Source organism: Rhinopithecus bieti, unplaced genomic scaffold (assembly GCF_001698545.2).
Source record: "Rhinopithecus bieti isolate Rb0 unplaced genomic scaffold, ASM169854v2 scaffold_64422, whole genome shotgun sequence".
NCBI lineage: Eukaryota > Metazoa > Chordata > Mammalia > Primates > Cercopithecidae > Rhinopithecus > Rhinopithecus bieti.
This window is the reverse complement of record NW_016824337.1, coordinates 125,821-132,816: the sequence shown is the minus strand read 5'-3', so window position 1 is coordinate 132,816 and position 6,996 is coordinate 125,821. Positions and strand designations below refer to the sequence as shown.

The 6,996-nt window shown below is 37.7% G+C and overlaps 1 pseudogene across 1 annotated transcript; it reads left to right on the top strand.

Annotated features, from left to right (window-relative positions):
* Nucleotides 1-272: 272 nt before the first annotated feature.
* Nucleotides 273-1,173, top strand: LOC108522183 (probable ribosome biogenesis protein RLP24 pseudogene; annotated as a pseudogene). Its single transcript, XR_001883399.1, has one exon. The product of XR_001883399.1 is annotated as a probable ribosome biogenesis protein RLP24 pseudogene (transcript).
* The last annotated feature ends 5,823 nt before the right edge of the window (nucleotides 1,174-6,996 follow it).

Here is a 6,996-nt window from a genome sequence, read left to right as displayed (position 1 = left end):
TTTGCCATTTGTATATCATCTTTGATGAGGCATCTGTTAAGGTTCTTGAACATTTTTTTGGTATAGTTGTTTGTTTTCTTATTGTTGAGTGTTATTCAGCAATTTTTATTGGCCTTTCCTCTGAATGATCCAGGGGAATTAATCGACAAGCATTAATTAAGCCACTATTATGTGCTTTCATGGCCCTGTGCTAGTCATTGTGGGAAACTAATCACAATCCTCAAGAAGTTTACAATCTAACTGATAACCACACAAAAGATTTTAGAGGTCACTTCCTCTCAAGCTTGGCGTTTGTTTGGTGGGGTCCCACGCGGGTTCAACATGCGTATCGAGAAGTGTTATTTCTGTTCGGGGCCCATCTACCCTGGACACGGCATGATGTTCGTCCGCAACGATTGCAAGGTGTTCAGATTTTGCAAATCTAAATGTCATAAAAACTTTAAAAAGAAGCGCAATCCTCGCAAAGTTAGGTGGACCAAAGCATTCCGGAAAGCAGCTGGTAAAGAGCTGACAGTGGATAATTCATTTGAATTTGAAAAACGTAGAAATGAACCTATCAAATACCAGCGAGAGCTATGGAATAAAACTATTGATGCAATGAAGAGAGTTGAAGAGATCAAACAGAAACGCCAAACTAAATTTATAATGAACAGATTGAAGAAAAATAAAGAGCTACAGAAAGTTCAGGATATCAAAGAAGTCAAGCAAAACATCCATCTTATCCGAGCCCCTCTTGTAGGCAAAGGGAAGCAGTTGGAAGAGAAAATGGTACAGCAGTTACAAGAGGATGTGGACATGGAAGATGCTCCTTAAAAATCTCTGTAACCATTTCTTTTGTGTACATTTGAAAATACCCTTTGGATACTTGGAACTGTTAAATTATCTTATTTTTTACATAAGGTCACTTAAATGAAAAGTAATTAAAATACATCTTTCCTACATTGCCTTCTACATAACATCAGATATTACGGATGTTAGATTGCATCTCAGTGTTAAATCTTCACTGATAGATGTACTTACGTAAATCATGAAAATTCTACTTATAACTATAGAAGTGAATTGTGGATGTAAAATGGTTATGCCATTTGGATAATGGCACTAGGCAGCATTTGTATAGTAACTAATGGCAAAAATTCATGGCTAGTGATGTATAAAATAAAATATTCTTTGCAGAAAAAAAAAAGATTTTAGAAAAGCATAGTTACGTGATACTAACAATGTTGAACTATAGGAGAGATTTATTGAGCAGTTGAAGAAATCCTCAGAGGAAATGGAACTTAGGCTAGGCTCCAAAGACTCTCAAGAGTTGGCTAAGCAGAGAGACCACACATATGGACATATATGGGTAATTCAAACAAAGGTCGGGGGGTGATGCCCGGATTACCGAGATAATTATGGCAGTTGACACGTTGCTTCTACTACTCTTCTATTCATTTCTACATTCATCCAGTAATAATAATAATAATACTGAAATAATGAGAATTTACTGTGGGCCAAGCACTATGCTATGCACTTTTCATCCATTGTCTAATTTCACCTTAACTATAACCCTATAAGTAAGGTAATAGAATATCCTATTCTACAGATAAGGAAAGAGGTTCAAGGAGTTTTAGTTAATTGTCTGCAGTTTCACAGCTAGGAAGTTATAGAGACAAAATTCATGTTTGTCCCTGTGCTCTCAGTTGCCAACCCACACCATCAACAACTCATTTGGAAAGATAGCTATAACATCTCCAATGATAGGAAATCAAGACAAGACTCAGATATGGAGAGAAAGTTCTCTTCTTCTCTCTTCTTCTCTGAATGGGCACAGCATGGCAAAAGTACTGGACTATCAGAAGATGTGCATTCGAATCCTGGATCCACCACCACTAAGCTGTGACCTAAGGCAATTTACATTACTTCTCTGAACCTCAGTTTCTGATATGGTTTGGCTCTGTGTCCCCACCCATATCTCTTGTAAAATTGTAATCCCCAGTGTTGGAGGTGAAGCCTGGTGGGAGGTGATTGGATCATGGTGGTGGTTTCAAATGGTTTTGCACCATCCCCCAGTGCTGTCTCATGATGGAGTTCTCATGAGATCTGGTTGTTTAAAAGTGTGTGGCACCTTCCCCTTTGCTTTCTCTTCCTCCTGCTCCAGCCATGTGAAGATGTGCTTGCTTTCCCTTTGCCTTCCACCATAATTGTAAGTTTCTTAAGGCCTCCCGAGAACCAGAAGCCTGTACAGCCTGCAGAACCATGAGCTGATTAAACCTCTTTTCTTTATAAATTATCCAGTCTCAGGTATGTCTTTATAGCACTATTAGGATGGACTAATACAGCTTCCTCAATTAGTAGTTACAGTTTTGGGGCTGTTAGAATTGACCTCAATTGTAACAGTTACAGTGGGCTGTTACAGTGTTTCTCAATTGGGCTGTTACAATGTTTCTCATATGGCTGTTGTGATGATTAAATGAGATGCTATAAATTTAAATAATTTTGAACTATATAAATATATCACCATTACTTTTCTTATTAGAACTATTTTACTTGTAAGATTAGGATCAAATATAAAATGTTTTAAGGGCATTAGAAATGATCACAGGAAACCATTGAACCAGAAGGCAGAAATTCACATGTGAAAAGAGAGTCCTATACTACAACCTACTACAAAATAGTATATGAGAAAAATTTATGGGGCTCAGGACACTCTACCCCCAAATATGGCAACTTGGCAAGTTGAATATTTTAAGCTGAAGGTATTTGAGAAATGGCAGGTGTACTTAAGACTCTCTGATCTTTCCCTGAAGCTGGTCATAAAACCCTTATGTGAGAGGTGCCCTCCCTATACCCAGATGAAAGGAACACCCTTATCTACCAAGGCAGAGGGATGTGGAGAGGAATCTGAATGAATAGGCCTTGCTAAGTTTTCCCCAGTTTACTACTCTTAGCTCATACCTGTTTGTTCCATCAAATTTTCCCAGTTTCTCACTCCTCATAAACATGCTCAGGTTTAACCATTTCTTGGTGTTTTCATTTCTTTATGAAGGCTACCTTGCCGTGTAAAAATTATATTAAATGAGTTTGTATGCTTTTCTCTTGTTAATCTGTCTTTTGTTACAGGTGCCCCAGCTGAGAACTTAGAAAGGTAGAAGGGAAAATATATTTTTTCTCCCCTACATAATCATAATAGGTAAAATTTAGAGGGTTCTTAACTATGCGCCACTCATTTCATCTGTACAACAACCTGTGAGATGGATTGTAGACTTTTTTCCCAGTAATGTTTGTTTGTTTCACTGTGTTTTGACTTGCTTTATGGTAGTCTAGTACCTGAACATTCTTCCCTTGTTTGAAAATTCTACCACAGTGTGAGTCATTTTTTTATTTTTTTATTTTTATTTTATTTATTATTTTTTTTTTTGAGACAGGGTCTCACTCTGTCACCCAAGCTGGAGTGCAGTGGTGCCATCATGACTCACTGCAACCTCGACCTCTCAGGCTCGAGTGATCCTCCCACCTCAGCCTCCATAGTAGCTGAGGCCACAGGTATGCACCATCACACCTAGCTAATTGTTATTATCATTATTATTATTATTATTTGTAGTGGCAGAATATCACTGTGTTGCCCAGGCTAAACTCGCACTCCTGGACTCAACCAATCCTCCTGTCTTAGCTTCCCAAAGTTACGGAATTACAGGTGTGAGCCACTGCATCCAACCCACTGTGTGAATCTTTATGGAAGGCAGGGTCCTACCTCCCATTCCAAAAGCCAGATCCTGCTACTGTAGTGATCATGAGCTAGTGCCCTAAAGTTGGCCAATTGAATAATCCTATAGACGACTTGGCATCTGAAACAAGTGATGCCTTTCAACAGTAGGAGCATCAAGTGATCAGAGTGATCAGTGGTCGTGGTACCAAAAATAGCCTCCAGAGTCTAGTACCTAAACTGGCCTTTGCAGGTTCCTTTGTTTTATACCATTTTTGAAACCTGTTTTGCCAGCCTTCCTAATATCTTTCCAAGAAATTTCTGTTTTGAACATGCTAACTGTAGTTGGTTGCTGTTGCTTGCAACCAAGAAACCTGGCTGGCAAAAGTAGGCACTATTATTGTCCACATTCTATAAATGAGAAAACTGAGGTGAAGCTAAGTAATAATGGAGCTGGGATTTGAACACTGACAACATGACACCAGATGTTACACTAAGAAAAAGAGAAAACAAAGAGACCATTTACCTAGGACATTACTGCAAATGGATACATAGAAAAATAGTTCAAAAAACAGTATGTGTGAGCATACACACATGCACATACACATACACGTAAGACCATCTGCCTCATAGGAAATTTCGAACAGTGTCTAAGACAATGTCAGTGGTTGATATTATTATGTGATTCAAGTATTTTTGGACTGCAAATGAAATCTTTAAATCCATCTCAAGCAAATAATCTACATTTTCTGAAGAAATTATCAAAATCTGATCAGATAAGGAACATTTAATATTCTAATATAAAAAATTCATCAACCAAAGAAAATCCTAGAATCTTGAGAATTTCAAAATGGCACAGATTTAGGAAGATACATCTCTTACCTAGATTGCCTTTGTTTTTTGAATGAAAAAGGTGCAGATAACTGAGTTGCTGTCAAATGACAAAGTATCCTACACTGCTCATTGAGACAGGAGAGCAATGAAAATGCTAGCAGAAGATACCTAGGGTATTTTTCCCTACCCAACTATACCAACTCACAGAGATCAGGAGCAAGAGTTGTTAGTAAATCCAGCTCACATGTACTGTAAGACAATGAGGTACATAGGAAGGGGAGCTAGCATTATTGGGACCCCTTCTACATACTATGCTCTTTAAATACATTGCCTCATTTAATCCTCACAACAACCCTCAAAAATGGATACTATGATTCCCACTTGACAAGGCTATGAAACGGCAGAGGTGTGATCTGAATGTAGGCCTGTTTCACTTCAAAGTGCATTTTAAAACCCTAACATGAAAACTTCACAGAGGCAAATGCATTAGCTGGGGAAGCTTGAAGTACACAGCTCCAGAGAGAGGAAGAAGAAATCAACAAATGCTAGAACCTAACACAAATACAGCACCAAGGACTGTTTGAAATAATTTTCTCGTGTATTATCTCATATTAGTAATCTGGCGGACTGAAGTTCAGTGGTAAAATGCTTCAGACAATTGTTCCCTGGTATTTAATGAATTCTAAAGTGACTTTTAATAGTTGGAAAATAAGATCTTAAAATAGCTCTGTTATGCTTTTCAACAGACACATGCAACCAGTTTGAGCCGTAGAATAAACATAATACATCTTCCTGGAACATCTATTTTCCTTAAAGATTGGGAAGGAAAAGTTATATAATTTGCGTGACAATGTAAAGTATTTTTAAAAATCAAAACAAACACGAACATATCATGAAGTAGTATGCAAAGGCCCGTGATGTTTTAAGATAAAACAGAATCTTCAAAGAAATTTCAAGCTTTTAACAGACAGCTTCTGGGCCCCTGGAGTGTTCACACTCCTCTGTTGTTAGGGACACTTGGGGAGGGGGAGTTTAAGAAACTCTGCAATATTATGTCCCATATAGGGTTATTCCATCTTGTTCGAAAGTTTCACTAAATTCTTATGTACATTTCAGTCTGTCATGACTTCACAAACAATAGTCTTGTCAGCTAGCTTTTGCTTATAAATCTGGAGTAAGTTAGACTTTTAATCAAAATTGGAAAAAATAGTATACAGGCTACATTTCTTTAAGCAATGACTACCAAATCTGATATTTCAGACATTGGTAATAATCATAGCCCTGGTAATAATCACAGCCCAATAGCTGCCATCTACATTCTGGCTAACATCATAGTTAGCTGACAGGATATGTTATTATTCAGAAGGGATTACTTGATGTTAAATCTTGCAATGAGAACAGAGAGAATTGGTTCAGTGATGTGGACTTGCAGAAAGAATCCGCAAACTTGTATTCTAATTATTCCTCTCATATTCCCAATTCTATGAAAACATTAGAAATTTCTTTCTCTGCCTCAAGTGAACTACTGCTTGACTTAGCCAACCAATAAATATTAAGCAAAGCTTGAGTTTTAACTGAAACACATGATTTTTTTAAACTTGTATATCTATATCCTTTTTTAAAAGTGTTACATCCACTAACTGTAGGTTTAGCTGTATGTATAAACCTTTATTTAGGAATTCTGTCACTCCAATCACTTTTTGATCATAATTTCCATCTGCAACAGGAATCAGTGTGTTTGTTGATATTCAGTATGCCTAAAATAAGCCTTAGCCTCACAGCCTTAGCCTCAATGCAGTGAGCTTAAGGTCCTCAGTCAACAGAAAGGAATAGCTTTCCTGTAAGTGACGCACTTCAAAAATGCTCGTTCTGTAGTCAGCCTTCTGGTGGATCACCAGAAATCAGCCTTGTTTCCTTTTATTAGGATGATATTAAGCCCCCAATGGAGTTGTCGGCTGGCCTGCACTGGGCTCCTTTCTCTGAGCAGCCTGGCTCTCAGAATAATGGGACAATCTTATGCAGCCCTCTTTTGGCTCCCCCACTTACAATGAGGATTGAAAAGCAAACAATGAGCCAACCTAGTCTACTCAGGGAACTTTCTATACTTTGAAATGCTGGGCTTTATTTGCCCAGCAAACCTCAGTATATGAGTTTCAGTTTTCTGCTATGGGCTCTGCTCTATTTGTCCACAAGAATGTGCTATATAGCTTTCCTTAGAACCCTATTGCTATAATTTTAAACAGAAAAAAAAGCAGATTACAAAATTGCTTCTACACTGGAAGTGTAATTATGTAAAAATTATGTATGCATATTGACAAGGACTAGACGGGGATGAGGAAAAAATGAAAACAATTTGATTTGCGGGGGGTGGCAGGACTATGAATGAGGATTTGTTTTTCCTTTCCTTTAGAGATTCATTAACATTCTCAGAGGCTGCTTGTACAAAAAACACAAGACAGTTAAAACTGTATTTTCGG